Source organism: Macaca mulatta, chromosome 2 (genome assembly GCF_049350105.2).
Source record: "Macaca mulatta isolate MMU2019108-1 chromosome 2, T2T-MMU8v2.0, whole genome shotgun sequence".
In the NCBI taxonomy this organism is placed as follows: Eukaryota; Metazoa; Chordata; class Mammalia; order Primates; family Cercopithecidae; genus Macaca; species Macaca mulatta.
This window is the reverse complement of record NC_133407.1, coordinates 11,619,200-11,639,808: the sequence shown is the minus strand read 5'-3', so window position 1 is coordinate 11,639,808 and position 20,609 is coordinate 11,619,200. Positions and strand designations below refer to the sequence as shown.

Sequence of the window (20,609 nt, the reverse complement as noted above, 5' to 3'; positions counted from 1 at the left end):
TCCTTGGCCAGGGCTGAGGAGAGTTCTCTATCTTATGTCAACCCCAGCCGCCTTCTCCCATCCCTCCCTCTTAGACCATACGATGCTCTTTTTTTTAATTTCCTCTAAAAAATTTCAGTAAAGAATATAAACCAGGAGGTAGAAGGCAGGAGAATCGCTTGAATCCTGGAGGCAGAGGTCGCAGTGAGCTGAGATTGTACCATTGCGCTCCAGCCTGGTCAACAAGAGCAAAACTTCATCTCAAAAAAGCGAAAAAAAAAAAAAGATATAAACCAGCTTCTGGCATTACCCAGGAGCGGCTGACCTAGATGCTTGTTCCAGTAAGTTCTCCATCACTCCCTCTCATGCTTGTCTGCCTCCCCACCTCCTCCACCCCTGCTTCCAGGTCATCTGCAGATCGCTGGGCTGGGTTTCACAGTATTGGTGTGAATCACCTCACCAGGCTTCTGCCCTTTGTGCTTGGTGCTTGCTAACTGACTTTTTTCTTTTTCTCTTGTGGTGAGGATTTTTCCACTGAAGCCTTTCATTTATGATGTGGGAGAGACAGATAGCACCTAGCTAACTGCCTTCTCTTGGACTTGCTGTGGTTTGACTTTTCAGCCAGGCCAGGTATTTATTTTCCCTTGGGTGGAGTGTGGTTCTCCCATAGATACCTCATTCATGATTCATTTGTTTAGGGCATACAAAAGGCATTTCTTAGGACCCAGCCTGGGCCTAGCGCTTTGGTAGCTGCCTGGGCTTTGGAGAAGGCTAGGGTGGTTCCTAATTCTCTGAAAGGTCATGCCCTAATAGAGGAAACAGACAGAGAAACTGTGAGGGGCGCTGTCTTGGGGTCTGTACAGGGTGCTGTGGGAGCCCAGGGAAGGGTTCCTAACTCAGACTGGGGATCATGGAGGCTTTGACTCCTGATACTAAACTACCTCTTATTTGACACACTTTTTATGTCAGACTTCCTGGTTCTTCCCACCTATTGAGTCAAAGGGTGTCTCTGGTTCCTCGCTGGATGGACTGATACAGGCCATTTCACTCACCCTCCCAAGGGACTGTCTCCTGTGGCCTCTCCGGGTCTCATCAGTGGAGGTGTGTGTTCCTGTGGCGGGGGTTCCTTGGGAGCATGGGTGATTCACCAGCTGGCCTCATCCCGTACTGGTCCTCTGGGTGATCGCAGTTCACCTTGTCTCCTTTGCTCTCACAACTCCACTGCGGGGGGCAGAGGTGGAGATGTTGAGCTTGTGGGCAGAAATAAGTTCCACTGAGCCACAGAGCCTGACTCTCTCACCTTCCCACAATAGAACTCAAGTTGGAATCCTTTCCCCAGCCACCTCCCCTCCCATAATCAATTGTTATGATAATTGATAATAACAATTATCATAATTGTTATTATGATAATAATCATAATAACAATTGAATGCTAGGCTCTCTGCTGCTGCATGTAGGTAGATGTGGCTCTACTTCCTCATCAAAGAGGGTCTCTGTGGCCTGAAGGACTCGGCAGGCTCCTTGCCTTCCATGTATTTCTATGTGTTGAGATGAGATTGTCTTCAGTCCTTAAATATCAGCTCAAGTAGTAGAGGCCTAGTACAGCTTCACCTTGGAGGAGAAAAATATGTCGATTCAGCTCTACTCAGCAACTTTTTCAAAGATGAGGGTAACCTGCCCATCATCTTTGGGGTTATCAGTGGGTCCAACTGTTTGAGAGGACTTTTGGATAGCATACCATGTTATTGTCGCCAATCTCCCTCATCTTCAGCTGACCTCTCATATGGCCAAATTGATCCCGAGGTTGGGAATCCAGTTCTTCGAACTGAGCCCTTCAGACTCTGCTGTGGTACGTGAGAACAGTTTCAGTATTCCGCCATAAATACCTTGCAAAATTCTAAACGTAGTACGTGACCACTGACACGGTGTGGCTGTGTCCCACCCAAAATCTCATCTTGAATTGTAATCCCGATGATCTCCACGTGTCAAGGGAGAGACCAGGTGGAGGTAATTGAATCATGGGGCGGTTCCCCCATGCTGTTCTGATGATAGTGAGTGAGTTCTCACAAGATCTGATGGTTTTATGAGTGTCTGGGACTTCCTCCTGCCTCCTTGGGAGGAACGTGCCTTGCTTCCCCTTTGCCTTGCACCATAATTGTAAGTTCCCTGAGGCCTCCCAAGCCATGTGGAACTGCAAGTCAATTAAAACTCTTTCCTTTATGAATTGCCCAGTCTCTGGCAGTTCTCACACAGAAGTGTGAGAATGGACTCATACAATCATGACCTTAAAAAATAAATAAATAAAACAACATGGCGGGGCGTGGTAGCTCCCGCCTTTAATCCCAGCACTTTGGGAGGCCGAGGTGGGTGGATCACCTGAGGTCAGGAGTTCAAGAACAGCCTGGCCAAAATGGTGAAACCCATCTTTACTAAAAACACACAAAAATTGAGCTGCATGTGGTGGCGGGCGCCCGTAATCTCAGCTACTCGGGAGGCTGAGGCAGGAGAACCCCTTGAACCTGGGAGGTTGCAGTGAGCCGAGATCTCGCTATGGTACACTAGCCTGAGTAACAGAGTGAGACTCTGTCTCAAAAACAACAACAACAACAACAAAATACTTGAGGCCTACTTTTTTTAGAATACAAAAGCAAATTAGACGTGGTCTGTGGTCCTTGCCCCTAAGGTGCTCACGGTCCACTATTTATCCAGGTCAGATAGTTTCCACTGCTGGTCAGCGTTTATGAGGCAAACTGTTTACTAACTTGCCTAACACTGCCTGTCCCATGCAGTTCTTCCTGGGATGACAGCAGCTAGATCCTGTGACAGAGGACAGCCGTTCCCCAATCCCTCCCATCACTCCCCTCCTCTGTCTCCTGGCGATAGCTGTGGGTGCAACTCTGACTTGAGTGTTTGTGTCCCCAATGCGTCTAGCTTCGGGTGGGGGCTGCCTTTGCAGGTACTTGATAAACACCTGCATGAGGAGTTGAAATAACAAGTTCATAAAGGAATCTAATTAGAGGGCACACTGCTGGTGGGGTCCCTGTGGTCCCTGTTTGGTGGCCCTTGGGCAGAGCACATCCTTTGACAGTTCACTCTCATAAACATCCAGTGTGGTTCCTAAGGGGCCATAATAAGCTGATGGAGTTAAGATTTAAAGAAAATTATTTCCCGTTTTTGGCATAGGGTCACCTGTACATCTTTCATTCTGAACAAAAAAGTCATGCATGTCTTGTCCTGTTCTCTCAAGCAAGTTAGTGAGATGGAAGACAATGGTGGCCAGAGACGCTGGAAGCGAAACTGAACAGTGGCGCAGACTTGCAGAAGCTCCCCCTTGGGATCACGGGGTGTGGTTTTTCTCTGCTTCGCAGTGAGATAACTTGACAGGGTTTTTAAATTTATTTATTTTTATGTTTTAGAAAAATAAGAGGCCTAGGTAGATAACTGTGCCTTCAAGGCCTTCTTTCCACCCAGAGGTAGCAGCATGCTAGAAAAGGAAAGGGCGGGCCTGGGAAACTAGATTGGAAGTTTGGCTTTGTCACTTTCTAGCTGTGTGGTCTTTCGAAAATCATTTGCTTCCTCTGAGCTTCAGCTTCTTCACCTGTAAAATAATCAACCCACAGGGTTGTTCAGAAGATTTACAATAAAAGAGAGAACCTAGCACATTACTTTGTGTGATACTTGTAACAGTGATGAGAATGATAATAATCATAATAACAATTGAATGCTAGGCTCTCTGCTGCTGCATGTAGGTAGATGTGGCTCTACTTCCTCATCAAAGAGGGTCTCTGTGGCCTGAAGGACTCGGCAGGCTCCTTGCCTTCCATGTATTTCTATGTGTTGAGATGAGATTGTCTTCAGTCCTTAAATATCAGCTCAAGTAGTAGAGGCCTAGTACAGCTTCACCTTGGAGGAGAAAAATATGTCGATTCAGCTCTACTCAGCAACTTTTTCAAAACGAAGAGATTGAGAGAGAAAGACAGAGTAATTGAAATAATGCCCACAGTTCTGACAGCCACTTGGTCAGCTGAAAGCCCACAAGTGCAGGTGCGGAGACATGAATTAGACTTCTCTCAGTTTCTAGGGTGAGCAGCTTGTGGGGCCAGGTGCGATCCCAGTATTTAAATGTTTGTCTTTTTAATGTAACATGGTGGTAAACTGAAGATAATTACTTCTTCTGTTGCACATCCTGATCCCTTTCAGGGCTGGAGTCTAACGCAGCTGTGTTAGATTCACTGAGTGAATTTTACATGAGTGTTCAGGCCTGTATAAACAGACCATATATTCTGTACCTCATAGGTGATTCAAAGTGGGGGGACTTTTTGTTTGTTTAACTTTCATTTACCGCACATGAATAGTCATACAAAATAAGATGTTGTTTTAACTGACTTCGAATTCAGCTGTTTATTTTTTCATTTTTACTGTAGATATTTCAGTTTTTCTACGTGTATTTAAAAGACAGAGACCCTTTAAAAACAGGCCGGGTGCAGTGGCTCACGCATGGAATCCCAGCACTTTGGGAGGCCAAGGTGGCTAAGGAGTTTGAGACCAGCCCGGCCAACGTGACGAAACTCCATCTCTACTAAAAACACAAAAGTTAGCCAGGCATGATGGGTGCCTGTAATCCCAGCTACTCAGGAGGCTGAGGCAGGGGAATTGCTTGAACCCAGGAGGCGGAGGTTGCAGTGAGCCAAGATCACGCCACTACACACTCCAGCCTGAGCAACAGAGCAAGACTCCATCTCAAAAAAAAAAAAAAAAAAAACCTTTAAAAATAAAAACGACAAGATACTATTATCACATTCAAATAAGTAAATATTCTTTAATACCAGGTATGGCGTCAATATTCAATTTTCCTCAATTATTACATATATGCGTGTATGTGTATATATTAGTGTGCGTGTGTATGTGTATGTGTATAGATGTGGGTGTGTATAGTTTTAAAGTAGTTTGTGTATTCAAATTAGGATCCAGATAAAATCCAAGTGCAATAGATTGGTAAGAACTTTAAGATTGTTAAAATGGGCCGGGCGTGGTGGCTTACGCCTGTAATCCCAGCACTTTGGGAGGCCAAGGCGGGCAGATCATGAGGTCAGGAGATCGAGACCATCCTGGCCAACATGGTGAAACCCTGTCTCTACTAAAAATACAAAAATTAGCTGGGCGTGGTGGCTTGTACCTGTGTTCCCAGCTACTTGGGAAGCTGAGGCAGGAGAATGGCTTGAACCTGGAAGGTGGAGCTTGCAGTGAGACAAGAATGCACCACTGCACTCCAGCCTGGGCGACAGAACGAGACTGCCTCAAAAAAAAAAAAAATTATTAAAATGCAGGCTGTGCATGGTGGCTCACTCCTAAAACCCCAGCACTTTGGGAGGCTGAGGCAGGAGGATCACCTGAGGTCAGGAGTTTGAGACCAAACTGGCCAACATGGCGAGACCCCATCTCTACTAAACATGCAAAAATTAGCTGGGCATGGTGGCTTATGCCTGTAATTCCAGCAACTCGGGAGGCTGAGGCAGGAGAATAGCTTGAGCTGGCGAGGCAGAGGCTGCAGTGAGCCGAGATCATGCCACTGTGCTCCAGCTTGGGTGACAGATTGAGACTCTGTCTCAGAAAAAAAAAAAAGATTGTTTAATGAATGCTTTTAATCAATAGCTTCCCATGGGAGAGATCACTGATTTGAGATATAATCTTTGGGTGAGGTGTGTGGCTGCACTGTGTCTGTGTGCACAGGTAGACACAGGCCCGCAGATGCCGCAGCCATATTATCGGCGCGTATTTATTCCCATCGCATGTACCGTTCCTCTCACAAACAGCTGCTTCCTGATCATTTGTCTTTTTAAATAAGAATAAGATATTTTGAGATTCTTTTTTTCTCTTTAAATATTTGAATGCAGGTCTATTCGAAGGACCAGTATATTGAATAGCAGTAATATTTGAAGGACTAGTCGGCTGTAGAAGCCTTGACTTCAGATCTTCACCCAAGAAGCTTTGTGTATTGGCTTTTCCTGGGCCATTCAGATAGACAATTGCGTTTTTGATACAGTCAGAGTTTGCAGCTTAGCTTAACTAGAGATAATCCGGATCTTATTTTGGAATTAGGAAGGAACATGTTATGAGGTAGAAAAGCCCACTCGGTTACCTACACGATGGCATAGCTTTGTGCTTTTCATGCTTTGTGGCCTTGCAAGGAGGTAGCGTGTGGGTGGTTAGGAGTTGTTTCCTGGCTAAAAATAGGAACAGCATGTTGTGAGACAGGAGCTTCTTCTCTCACAAGCCTCTGTGCACATAGTGGAGGGTTATGCATTTGCTGCAGGTAGTACTTAAGCTCCAAGAACTTACGGCACACATGCTTGAGTGGATCATGGGTGAGCTGGAGAACCTGAAGTAGCAAAGGCAAGAAGGCAACAGCGTTCCATCTGTGGAAGGACCTACCAACCAGGTATCTCTGGTGACAGGGCCCATCTCATAGGTGGCCCACCGTACATCATACCCTGATGTTTTCTTTGCTTTAAGTGCTACAGAATTCCAGGCTCATGCATACCTTTCTGCTCTCCTGTTGTGCAAACGTCTGTACGCTAGAGTCCTTCCTGTTGGCCACTACCTACGTGAGCCCTGCTTCTTGCCCCTCTCTGCTTGGGTCCCTGCTACACTGGTACTCTGCTTGGGTCCCTGCTACACTGGTACTCTGCTTGGGTCCCTGCTACACTGGTACTCTGCTTGGGTCCCTGCTACACTGGTACTCTGCTTGGGTCCCTGCTACACTGGTACTCTGCTTGGGTCCCTGGAATGTGGACCCACTTTCCACTTTGTATTGCCAGTTTGTTTCCAAGGTCATCTCCACTTTGAGCTTCTTCGTGACCACTTCACACAGCACACTTGGTCTGGGTGGCGGTTTGAGGGGTTCTGTCTGGAGCACTGCGCTTTGGCTATGTTGGAGGCGGGCAGGTGGGAAGGAAGAAGTGTATTCTTGGGGAAATTTGGTTTTAGAGACAGGAGACATGGAAAATAGTTAAGTAATAATAGAAAATGGGAGGCATGGACTATCAGAGGAGGCTGGGCAGTCCTGCCTGGGCATGTGACGCTACTTCCTCCTCATCTCTATAGTCCTTTGCATTTATCAAGCACTGTCACACGTGTTATCTCATGCAACGCCCAGGGTGTTGCCCCCCTGTTTTATAAGTGACAAAACTGTCACTGGATGAAATGACATGCTAAAGGTCATCTAGTTAGTAATGGTAGAATGAGGGCTGGAGCCCAGTCTTCTGATTCTAAGTCTAGTTCCTATTCTGCTCTTCATCATCTGTCTCAGAATGGTAAACTGAGGCTTGGAAAGGAAAAGGAACTCACCTAGCCTAAAGATTAAGGGTTTTAGGCCAGCCACGGTGACTCATGCCTCCCAATATTTTGAGAGGCCGAGGTAGGAGGATTACTTGAGTCCAGGAGTTTGAGCCCAGCCTGGGTAACATAGTAAGACCCTGTCTTTTCAAAAAATAAAAAAAAAAAATAACCGGGTGTGGTAGCACACACCAGTAGTCACAGCTAATCAGGAGGCTGAGGTGATTGGATCACTTGAGCCTGGGAGATTGAGGCTGGAGTGAGCTGCGACGGAATCATGGTACTCCAGCGTAGGACAGAGTGAGATTTTCTCAAAAAAAAAAAAAAAAGGAAGGATTTTAGACAGTGCTGACAATCTGAGACAATGCTGACCAGTGAGTGGGGACAGACAAATAAAGAAGTAACATTGTGCAGAGCTGTGTTCTAAGCCAGTGCTATCTAAAGGAAATAGAAAGCAAGCCACATGTGTGGGCTGCATACATAGTTTTCAAATTTGTAATAGCCACATTAAAAAAGCAAAAAGAGGCCAGGCGTGGTGGCTCATGCCTGTAATTCCAGCACTTTGGGAGGCTGAGGCAGGAGGATCACTTGAGTAGGAGACCAGCCTGGGCGACACCCTGTCTCTATTATTATTTTTATAAAATTTATTTTTTTAAAAAAAATAAGAAACAGATGAAATTAATTTAAACAATATAGACCTACACAGGGGTTAAGGGCACTAGCTCTCTTTGAAGTTGAAAATCCATGTATATTTTCTAAAAGTAGACTCTGAAAAATAAGACAAAGAAAGAAAATTCATGTATAACTTTTGACTCCCCCTAAACTTAACACGAATAGCCTACTGTTAACCAGAAGCCTTACTGATAACATAAAAAATTAATGAACACATATTTTGTATGTTATGCGTTTTATATACTGTATTCTTATAATAAAGTAAGCTAGGGAAAAGAATGTTATTGGGAAAATCAGAAGAAAGAGAAAATATATTTATTATTGAATAAGTGGAAGTGGATCCTCATAAAGGTCTTCGTCCTCATCATCTTTACATCGAGCAGGCTGAGGAGGAGGAAGAGGAGGGGTTGGGATTGTTGTTTCGGGAATGGCAGAGGTAGAAGGAGGGCTGGGCGAGGCGGGAGACACAGGCACACTCAGTGCAACTTTTATTGAAAAACATCTGCATATAAACGGAACTGTGCTGTTTAAGGATCAACTGTATTTTATTTAACTCAATATATTCAAAATACTGTTACTTTTTCATGTAATCAGTATAAAATTACGACTCATACTTTCTACATTCTTTTTCCATACGAAATCTTCGATGTGTATTTTTACACTTACAGCACGTCTCAGTTTGGCCTAACCACATGTGGCTAGTGGCTGTTGCATTGTGGAGCCCAGTTCTAAGCATTTTACATATATTATTTCACATAGTTCAGATGGTTGAGGAAATGAAGCCCAGAGAGGTTAGGTAACTTGCCTGGGGGGCACGAAGCTGGAAAGCCACAGAGCTGGATCCCGTCCTCTCCTTCCTCTTCCCACTCTGGCCAACAGCCAACCCTCCAGGAAGGGGGCCCTGGGGCAATGCAGGGGCAGCTCATTTCCAAACCATTGTTAAACTTGCTCTCGTGGAGGCAGCTGGTCCTGGGGAAGTAAAGGGAATCCTCCTCTTTAGATGCATACGCAAAAGTTAAGGGCATCCTTTTACTAGGCAGTAAGCCTCTGTCTAGGGATGTGGGACCATAACGCCACTCGCCACTTAGCAGGTGTGCACCATTCAAGGTGATAATGCATAGGAACAGCTCAGCTAAGCCAAAGCCAGGCCATTGTTGGTGCTGAATAAATGTGTTTTCTGTCCTCTATGCTAAGGCAAGACATCCGCGGAAGTAGACCCGGATTTGTCGCCTTCAAGGGAGACTACTATAATCTTTTTGTTTGTTTGTTTGTTTGTTGTTTTGTGTTTTTTGTTTTGTTTTTTGCTTTTTGAGACGGAGTCTCGCTGTGTCGCCCAGGCTGGAGTGCAGTGGTGCAATCTCGGCTCACTGCAAGCTCCGCCTCCCTGGTTCAAGCAATTCTCCTACCTCAGCCTCCTGAATAGTTGGGACTACAAGAGTGCGCCACTGCCCCTGGCTAATTTTGTATTTTTAATAGAGATTGGGTTTCACCGTGTTAGCCAGGATGGTCTTGATCTCCTGACCTCATGATCCGCCATCGTTAGCCTCCCAAAGAGCTGGGATTACAGGCGTGAGCCTCCGTGCCGGCCAAGACTACTATGTTCTAATGAAGGGGAAGTGGAGTGGGAGGGCCATGTGCGTGCTCTGGGGGCAACAAACTTGGTGCCAGACTTGCTTTTCTTGTTTTACTCACAAACGTTATGACAGCAGTCAAGATACACTTTTATTTATTTATATATATTTTTAGAAACAGAGTCCCCCTCTCTTGCCCAGGCTGGAGTGGTATCGTAGTTCACTGAAGCCTTGAACTTGTGAGCTCAGGATCCTTCTGCCTCGGCCTCCTGAATAACTGGGACTGTAGAAGTGCGCTATCACACTGAGCTATTTTAAGAATATTTTTGTAGAGTGTGTTGGCCAGACGGGTCTTGAACGTCTGGCCTCCAGCATTCCTCCTGCCTTGGCCTCTCAAAGTGTTGGGATTTATAAGCGTGAGTCATGGTGCCCAACCAAGACACATTTTAAAAACCCTGCCTCCTGACACATTACTGTTCACTGGTAACAATGGTCCTTTGCAATCATAGTCTGTTTGCAAAACAAGCTTTTAATAGAATTACAATTTTAGTGTTGATCAAAAGTTTATTTTGGGCCAGGCGTGGTGACTCATGCCTGTAATCTCTGCACTTTGGGAGGCTGAGGTGGGCGGATCACCTGAGGTCGGGAGTTCGAGACCAGCCTGGCCAACATGGTGAAACTCTGTCTCTACTAAAAAATCCAAAAAAAAAAAAAAAAAAAATTAGCTGGGCGTGGTAGAGGGTGCCTGTAATCCCAGCTACTCGGGATGCTGAGGCAGGAAAATCTCTTGAACCCGGGAGGGGAGGGGGCAGTGAGCCAAGATTTTGCCATTGCACTCCACCCTGGGTGACTAGAGCGAGACTCTGGCTCAAAAAAAAAAAAAGAAACTTTGTTTCTCCCGTTATCATAAACATTGTTTTTCATCTGTATAGTGCATGTCGTGTGTTAATGGCTTCATAGACAATCATGGACTTCTGGATCACAATTTGCTTTTTCCTATGGCTATTTAGGTTGTTCCAAAATTTCTCAGCATTACATTTGATGCTACAGTAGGAACCCACAAATTTATGTTTCTTTTCTGTTTTTGAACTATTGTTAGTTGTTCGGAGGTATTTTCTTAAGGTTTCACTTCTTTTTTCCCAGCCATGAGTGATACGTGAGCACAACCGTTTTGCTATTAATCACCAGCCTTGGGTGTGAAAATTTACTCAGTTCTGCTAAATTTAACTGGACTAGAAATGGGCCAAGCATTTGTGTGTACTTCCCCAGATGCTTTTTAGAACACTGCCTATGAAACTGACCAGAGTGTCAGGTGAGGCCATCATTGGCAGAAAGGTGCCTTCCTTGGGAGAAGGTGGGTTAAACAGTTTTTCTGTGCAGATTAATGGTGAGAGCCAAACCTGAAGACCCACAGGTTTCAAGCTAGCCATGTGGCTTCACTAAGTTTGGCTTCAACTTCCCACAATGGTACAGAAGCAGGGTAGAACTTGGGGTTCCTACGTGAACTCTGGACATTCTGAAATGTCCACAGCCCGAGGAAAGGGATGAGCTGCATGTCACCTTCCATACCCTCTGCTGCACATAGGTCTGTCTCAGGCATTGAATCAGAGGGATGTGTGACTTTGGACCAATTATTTTACCTCTCTCTGCCTCATTTCTTTATCTAAAATCAGATGACAGCAATGTCTCCCTGTAATATTGCAGTGGGGATTAAATCTGTTAATACTTGAAAAGTGCTAAGATCAGTGCCTGGCACATAATTAGTACTCAATAACTGTTGTAAATGTGGGTTTGAATCTCACTTCCAGTGCTTTCTAGATGCCCCCTTTGGTCAAATGGCTAACCTTTCTGAACTTCAGGTTCATCTGTAAAATGGGATTATCGTACCTGCTTCAGCAGCATGTTAGGGGTTTAAGTGAGAAAATGCATTTCACACAGTGTCCTGCACATAAAGGGCTCACCATAAATGTAATGAAAAACAAACAAATGGCCGGGTACAGTGGCTCATGCCTGTATTCCCAGCACTTTGGGAGGCTGAGGCGGATGGATCATGAGGTCAGGAGTTTGAGACCAGTCTGACCAACATGGTGAGACCTTGTCTCTACTAAAAATAGAAAAATTAGCCGGGCATGGTGGCAAGTGCCTGTAATCCCAGCTTCTCAGGAGGCTGAGGCAGGAGAATTGCTTGAACCCGGGATGCGGAGGTTGCAGTGAGTCGAGATCATGCCACCACACTCCAGCCTGGGCGACAGAGTGAGACTTTGTTTTAAAAAAAAACCCCAAAAAACAAAACAAACAAACAAACAAACACTGTTTTTAGCTTTATTTTCTGCTCTACCAAAGAGAGAGCTTTGTTGCCTTACATTGGTGTTGTAATTAGCTCTTCGATCTGACCATATTTTCTATTATGGTGTATTTTTAAGTGCACATTCTAGGTTTAAGGCCATCATGAAACAAATGGGAGGCAAATCAACATTTACATGTGTCTGAAGCTTTTAATATGATTTTGTTTTGGAGATGAATGAGCTCATAATTCCACAAAGAAGGGATGATATTTCATATACTTATTAGTTTAGGGATTTCCCTCCCACACTTAGTGTCATAGGAAACTGTCAGGTTTATGGAAGCTATCAAATATTTCTTTATGCTCAGCAACACAGATCAAAGTTGTCTACATGATAAGGTAAAAAACACACTCCTTAGGAAATGCAAAGAAATGACCAAAAAGACCCTTGAGCCCAGCTCATTCCCCTCCCCTGGTCTGTCCAACTTGCCCTCATCTTCTTGTCTGAGCTGAGACGTGTCTCCCTGGCAGCCTCCCTGAACCACCCAGCCTGGGAGCTGGGTCCTCTGAATGGTGAGCCACTCTGCGGCTGTCATGTCCTCCTCCATGCCCCTTTCTGGAGACAGAGGCATTTATGGAGTGCTGTGATGTTCAGGCCGGGTGTTAGGTAATGGGTGTTTATTGGCTGAATGAATGAACTTGTAAAAATCTTCCTGTGATGATAGAAGTGTGTGTAATAAAGACAGGTGGATCTGCAAAGCCAAACAAGAAGAAGAGAGATGCCATTATCTGCTCAGGCTAAGGAAAAGTGAATGTAGTCATTACGTCTGGAAAATGCCAAGGACTTCTTTCCTTCATTTTTTACGTGGCCTTGCACCCTGTGAAGCATTGACTGGGAGGTTCATTGTGGCTTTCTTGCTGCTAAGCATCTCCTCTCTGCCAACATCTCATCAATTCCTGTCTGTACCACTTACCTTTGCCTACGATTTGGGGTGAGGAAAGTTCTGTGATTTGTCTGTTTCTATTTCTGGGTAAAATCTCAACTCTGGGCATATCAGCAGAAAGGGTTTTGAAATGTCCCTTGATTCAGATGATTCTGAATCAATGGCATGTATATGTGTGTGCATAATTACCCTTATCCAAAAAATTCTGCATTATAATTCTTTAAATGCACAGGTTCACAAATTATTAGAAAGTATATTTTATATACTATTTACAGTAGCAAAATATCAATTTTAGAAAGTATATTTTACATACTATTTACAGTAGCAAAATATCAAATGCAAGAAGCAAATTTAATTAAAGATAGGCAAGACATTTTACTGAAGACTATAAAACATTAGTAAGAGAAATAAAACAATGGCTTATGCAATTATGGAAACTGACAATTACCAAGATCTGTGACTGGCAAGGTGGAGGCCCAGGAGAACCAATGGTGCAGTTCCAGTCTGAGTCCAAAGGCCTGAGAACCAGGGAAAGCCAATGGCGTAGTTCTAGTGCAAATGCCAGTTGGCTTAAGGCCTTTCAGCTTGAGTTCAAAGGCAGGGGAAAAAAACCCCAAAACCAAACCAAACCAAAACAGCAACAACAAAAACAATGCCCCAGCTCAAGGCAGTCAGATAGGAGGAGCTCCCGCTTACCTGTGGGAGGGTCCGCCTGTTTTATTGTATTCAGGCCGTTAACTGATTGGATAAGGCCCACCAGTAGAGGGGGCAATCTGCTCTACTCAGCCTGCTGATTCCAATGCTAATTTAATCCAAAACAACCTCATTGAAACACCCAGAATGTTTGACTAAATATCTGGGTACTCTGTGGTGCAGTCAAGTTGGCACATAAAATCAGCCATCACCATCAATTTGGGGGAAAACTGACATTTTAACAAAATTTAATCTTTCAGTTTATAAACATGGTATATATCCCCCATTCATTTAGATCTTTTATTTCTCTCACTAGTGTTTTGTAGTTTTCAGTAAAAAGTCTTGCCTATCTTTAATTAAATTTGTTTCTTGGCATTTGATACATTGCTACTGTAAATAATATATATTTTCAATAATTTGTGAAATTGTGCTTTTAAAGAATTATAATGCAGAATTTTTAGGAGAAGGATGATTGAAAATCCGTCAAGACAGCAGTGAAGTTTAGGAACTACTGTTCTGGACATAACCGTAAGTCATTAATAAAATATTCCTTACATCCCTGTGCTACTTTATTGTTCCAAAACATTTGTTTTTCCTTTGGTCCTCATAAGGGTTCTTAGAAAGAGAGAGAAGAGCTATTATTTCTACTTTCATACAAGGAAATGTGGCCTCAGGGATTGATGTGGTTTGAATATATGTCCCCACCAAATCTCATGTTGAAATGTAACCCCCAGTGTTGGAGGTGGGGCCTGCTGGGAGGTGTTTGAGTCATGGGGGTGGATCTTTCATGGCTTGGAGTTGTCCTCACATCAGTGAGTTCTCGTGAGATCTGGTTGTTTAAAAGCATGTGGCACCTCCCCCGCCACTGCCTCTTGCTTTTGCTTTCGCCATGTGACGTGCCTGCTTCTGCTTCACCTTCCACCATAATTAAAAGCTCCCTGAGGCCTCCCCAGAAAGTGAGCAGATGCTGGTACCATGCTTGTACAGCCTGCAGAGCTGTGAGCCAATTAAATCTCCTTTCTCTATAAATTACCCAGTCTCAGGTGTTTATAGCAATGGAAGAACAGACTAACACAGGGAGACTATCTAAAAGTCCTGTGACTAGCAGGTGGCAGAGCCAGCCCCAGAGCCCAGGACTTTTCCTAGGAGAGAGGTCCTACTTCTGATACCGAAGTTTTTCTATAGAAAGATGGCCTTTTATAAGCATTACTGAGAACATACTTCCAGGTGCCCAGGAAGAATCTCCTGCCTGTAGCCTCCATAGGCAGTGTAGGAGGAAGAGAAGAAGACGGCAGAGTGGACCAAGGTAACAATATGTAATACACTAGAGTCGGGAGCAAGAACAGTGTCCTGTTAACCTATATAGCACTTTTGTGCTATTAAGAAAGGGTGCCCTTTCAGCCAGGACCAGATGCCATTATGCAATGAACAACTTGTACAGTCATATGTGACATCCCAGAGAGATAACAACAAATACAGAAACCTTAATCAGGAATTAATTATTGATGAGGAAGCTAAATTGGTGAGTATTTTGTTTCTTTCCTTTAGAGAAATTCATTGAAAATACTTTCAAGATGATTCAAAGCTAAAAGAGAAGAAATCATCTTTCTTTCCTCTGCCTTTTACAGCCTTTCTATCTTCTATCCTTTCTGTTTCTTGTCTTCTTCCTTTCCTTACTCAGCACTTATTGAGTGCCAGGGCATGAAAATGCAGAGATAAATGAGACGGCATCTCTCCCTAGGAACTTCTAAGTCTTAGAAACTTTTTTGACTGCCACCACCAAGGAGAAGTACATTTTTTGGTATTGCAGTTTTGTTTTAGGTCTTTTTTTTTAAGGGTTATATATTGAAACATTTATGAATGAAATGATGAGTTCAGGATTTGTTTCAAAATCTAGGGATCTAGGCGTGAGTGGAGTATACACAAAACAGGATTGACCGTGAGTTGATAATACTGAAACTGGTCATGGGTCTGTGGGGGTTCATTATCTGTCATCCATCTTTCTAATGATCTATTTGAGACAAAAGTTTCATCAAGCTCTACTTTCTCTCATTACATGCAGTGAATTCTGATATTTTAAAATCTAGTTTATTCTCTCTTTCAAAACCTGGTCCTTGGGCCCTAAATTGTTTTTGAAACCCACGAAGGTAAAATAATACGTATTTTAAAAAACACTGATGTATTGAGGGAGAGAAGGACCCATAAAATAATTGCTTACTGTTGACCAGGAAGTGCTACTAGAATATGGTCAGAGGGCTGTAGGAGCACACAGGAGGGAAGGACCGACCACCAGGGTCCTGGGGAGTCTGGGAAAGCCCTTCAGTAATTTGCATGGAAGAGGAGACATCTGCATCTTTGACAAGATGGTGGGGGGATATTTGACCTTGAGGATGAGGGAAGTGGTGCAAGTGGGATGAGCCAACCTGAGTTCGGTATGGCTGGAATGTGAGGGCTGTTGGGGAGGGCAGGAAATGAGGTAACAGATAGCAGCAGCAGCAAAAGTCACATGTCTTCTGGAACAGTCTAAGGAATTCAGATTTTATCTGTGTTTCAGGGAACCATTGGAGGGTAAACTGAGAAATGACCCTGTTTCATTTGCCTCTTACAGAGATCATTCTGTCAGCTCTGTGTAGGTAGAGCAGTCTACCTCTGTGGTCATGATTTAGAGCATAAAACCTATACCCAAAGGAGAGCCAGTCTGGAAGCCAGATCTAACCTACCTCATGTCCCCACTCTGCCACATGACTTCTCAGATCTACACAAATTGGGCTTTTTCAAGTATTTATCAAAACAAAAATTGCAGTTGCTTTCAGGACGTAGGAAGAGGTGGAAATTGAGCCACTTCCCTGTGTGCTCCTTTCCCCTTTTCCCTGCATAGCCTTCTCTCATGTGCAGAGTTATGGCCACCTGTGAGAGATTCATAATAATCACCTACAATGTGGCATTTTTCTAGGTGCTTTACAACTGTTACCTCACTTAATCTTCATAATAATTCTATGTGGTAACTATTATTGTTATTAGTTTCATTTCATAGATGAGGAAACTGAGGTAAAAAGAAGTGACTTGTCTAAGGTCACACATCTAGCAATTAGCAGACCTGGGATTTTGGCAATCTGGCCCCAAAGTCTACTCTCTTCACCACCATTGTGCTTCTTGATTAAGTTTTATTTCATTCCACTCATCTCCTTAGACTCAGATGTTTGAACAAAGACAGTCATGAAAAAAATTGGGCTTTAAGTTTTATTCTCAAGATTGCCAAATCCCTTTCTTCGCTAATGCGAGGAGGAGGAAAGTGTTCTAGCTGGGAGAAAAAGGATGGCTTCTTAGAAGGAAGTGGTATTTTAGTGGAGCTTTGAAACATGGGTGAGAAGTAAATTGCTGAGAAGGATGAGTTGCTAGTACAGCCAAGATGAAATAATCCAACCACAATCTCTACCAATGTTTACAACAAAAAACTGGAGAGGATGCAAAAAACTACATGAGAACTCTGAACAGTAATAGCAGGCAGGCAGAGTAATGGGTTCAAAACTTGAACAATGACTCACAATGAACATGGATTTGCAGAACAGTATGGAAAGCTAAGAGTCCAAGATAACTCCATCTTTCTAGCTAGAGGAAGCAGTGAGGAAAAAGCCACTGGAAGCCAGAGAGTGTGAGGAAATCCCTAAGAGGAGAGAGCTGGAAAAAGGGATCCACAAATTGGACTGACAAAAGTCCTGGGCACACTACAAGGTGTGCATGCATGGAACAGACCCAAGAGGCACAGAAGAGGTTATAAGAATCTAACTGTGATATTAACAACCATCCAAGTCCCAGACAAACTCTTGAATGGAGCATGTGACAGATTGACTCAAATGGCATAGCAAAAGCTTTGAAAACTGATCTGTCACTCATAAAAAGCGAGACAGTACTTTCAGTCCGAACCTAAGTGGGTTAATTTCCTGAAAAGAAACAAACAAACAAACAAAAAAATCAACATTTTTCAGATAATTTTTAACAGGATCCAGAGTCTCACAACATGATATTTAAAAATCCAGGATATAATTCAAATTTACTCCATATCAAAACAACCCGGAAAATCTAAACAGTACTCAAAGGAGAAGACAATTCAATAGGCACTAACACTGAAATGACTTAGATCGCGAAATTATTAGACAATAACTTAAAGTAAGTATGACCATTCTCCACTCTTGAAATTGATGGAAAGATAGAAGTTCTCAGCAGAGAAATAGAAACTGCAGAATAATCAGATAGAAATTTTAGAACTGAAAAGATGATATGGACTCAGTGGCAGAATAAAGATGACAGAGAAAAAAGCCAGCAAACTTGAAGGAGATCAATACAAATTATACACATGAAATATACATTATGAAACAAAGAACTGGAGAAAAATGAAAAGCATTTCATGGTACTGTGGGACAATGTCAAAAGGCTGAAAATTCTTGGTATTGGAATTCCATCTCAGAAGGTAAAAAGAAAACTACTGGTGCAGAAAAAAAAATATTTGGAGAAAGAATGGCTGAAATAGTTTCAAATTTAAAGAAAGACATATTTTTACAAATCGAAGAATCTCAGTAATTTCAAACAGGGTAAATTTAATGACAACTCCTCACCCACCTCATAAGAAAACTTCTGAAAATCAAGGATTAAAAAACATTAAGAGCATGAAAATATGACACATTATACTTAAGAAAAGGGAAGGAAGGAAAGAAAGAAGAAAGGAAGGAATCAAGAAAGAGAGAAAAGAGAAAAGAAAAAAGAAAGAAGGAAGGAAGGAAGGAAGGAAGGAACTCAAATGACTGTCGATTTCTCATCCAAAACCATGGTGGCCAAAGACAAAGACAGTGAAACTCCATCTTTAGAATGCTAGAAGAAAAAAAAAAACAACTATCCACTGAAAATTTTATATCCAGAAAAAATACTCTTTGGGAGTGAAAGCAAAATAAAGATATTTTCAGGTGATGGAAAACCAAGAGACTTCATTTCCAGGAGACCTGCTCTTAAAGAAATACTCATGGAAGTTTTTCAGCCTGAAGGGAAGCTGTACTAGAGGAAAAGTTAAAACTTGAGGAACAAAAGAAGAGCAGGAGAAATAATAAATATCTAATAGATTCCCCTTGATAAAAATACACACACACAAACATAAATCTCATGACATGGGTAATTACAAACTACTGGCAATATTTTAGATTTATTTCCTTCAAGTCTTTTTTTTTTCTGTGAATATGCATTTCTCTCTTTTTCTTTTTTGGTGTTTCTCTCTCTGTCTCTTCCTTTCATGTGGACATTTCATAACATATTTAAATATTCCTTTTTGTTAGGATTTGAGGTTGTTTCAGGTTATGCATGGACTGAAGTGAAACTACAGTCTTTGGCAGCTTTTCTGATAATTTCTTTTTTGGAGATAGAATTACTGAATTAAAAGAGAGTGGACATTTTTAATGCTTTGATACTATTTGTCGAATTGCCCACCCTCCCTCCCTTCTTTTTTTCTTTCCTTCCTTACCTCCCCCCTTTCTTCCTCCCTTTTTCTTTCAACTAAGATTATGTAATATATAGTTTTATAATCTTTATTTATTCACACTATATTGTGAGCATTTTCCTGTTTTGTTAAAAAGTCAATAATTTAAAAAAATTTAAGTTGATAATGGTACTATGGTCATATTTTTTTAAAAGGACATAATTACGTATTTATGGATGGAATGATATGTCTGGGATTTACTTAAAATACTCAGGGATAGGTGGCTATTAATAAAACAGTATTGACCATGAATTGATAATTGTTGATGCTAGATAATGGATACATGGTGGTTCATTATTACTACTTTCTATAGTTTTCTATGTAAGTGCAATTTTTTTTATTTTAAAACTTCATCTGAGTGTGGTGGTGTGTGCCTGTAGTCCTAATGCTTGGGATGCTGAGGAGGGAGGATGGCCTGAGCCCAGGAGCTCAAGGTTGCAGTGAGCTATCACTGTGCCACTGTAGTCCAGCCTGGGTGACAGAGTGAGACCTGGTCTCTAAAAATAAGTAAGTGAATAAATGTTTTAAAAGTAAAAACTGTAAGAAATTTTTATGAATGTTATTTTAATTGTTTAATCATAACCCATTGTGGCCGGGTGCGGTGGCTCACGCCTGTTACTATAATCCCAGCACTTTAGGGGGCTGAGGCGGGTGCATCACGAGGTCAGGAGTTCAAGAGCAGCCTGGCCAAGATGCTGAAACCCCATCTCTACTAAAAATACAACAATTAGCCAGGCGTGGTGGTGGACACCTGTAATCCCAGCTACTCAGGAGGCTGAGGCAGGAGAATCGCTTGAACCCGGGAAGCGGAGGTTGCAGTGAGCTGAGATCGCGCCACTGCACTCCAGCCTGGGCAACAGAGTGAGACTTTGTCTTAAAAAAAATAAATAAATAAATCATAACTCATTGTGTGGATATTTCATAACATATTTAACTTGTCCTCTTTAGTTGGGAATTGAGGTTATTTCAGGCTATGCATGGCTGACATAAAACTGCAGTCTTTGCTTCTCTGAATATTTCCTGTTTTTGAGATGGAATTACTGGGTTAAAAGAGAATGATCGTTTTTAATGCTTTGATATATTTAATCAAATTGTCCTTCAGAGAAGACATTCAATGTTATTTTTCCATGAGTTATTTAAAAGTGACTTTGTCCGCTGTATTGTAATTTTTTAGTCTATTAATTTGGTGGGGGAAACTGTATGTTATTATTTGAATGTGAATTTCTTTTATTTCCAGTGACATTGAATCCCCAGCCTGTCCCTGAATTGGTTCCCACCTGATTAGGGAGGAGGCAGAGAGAAGAGTAGAAAAAAAAAGTATGTATGTATGTATGTATGTATGTATTTATTTATTTATTTTTTGAGATGGAGTCTCGCTTTGTCACCCAGGCGGGAGTGAGTGGTGTGATCTCGACTCACTGCAAGCTCCACCTCCCAGGTTCAAGTGATTCTTTTGGCTCAGCCTCCTGAGTAGCTGGGATTACAGGCATATGCCACCATGTCCAGCTAATTTTTGCATTTTTAGTAGGGACAGGGTTTCACCATGTTGGCCAGGTTGGTCTCGAACTCCTAACCTTAAGTGATCCACCCACCTCGGCCTTCCAAAGTGC

General features: G+C 42.6%; 1 protein-coding gene and 1 long non-coding RNA gene across 4 annotated transcripts in view; one reads left to right on the top strand and one right to left on the bottom strand.

Annotated features, from left to right (window-relative positions):
• The window catches only part of LOC144339000 (uncharacterized), a 31,175-nt gene extending 23,532 nt beyond the window's left edge, over positions 1-7,643 (bottom strand). The window contains exons 1-2 of one of the 3 annotated variants that reach the window (XR_013413524.1): positions 6,748-7,643; positions 5,550-6,664 (exon numbers count right to left, since the gene is read on the bottom strand). This is a non-coding gene — a long non-coding RNA (uncharacterized LOC144339000). Of the gene's footprint in view, positions 1-4,173; positions 6,665-6,747 lie in introns of those variants that run through there. The other 2 variants (XR_013413523.1, XR_013413522.1) reach the window with 2 other exon arrangements.
• ST6GAL1 (ST6 beta-galactoside alpha-2,6-sialyltransferase 1) overlaps positions 1-20,609 on the top strand; it is a gene marked incomplete at its 5' end in the record, with an annotated part of 108,610 nt that overhangs the window by 27,158 nt on the left and 60,843 nt on the right.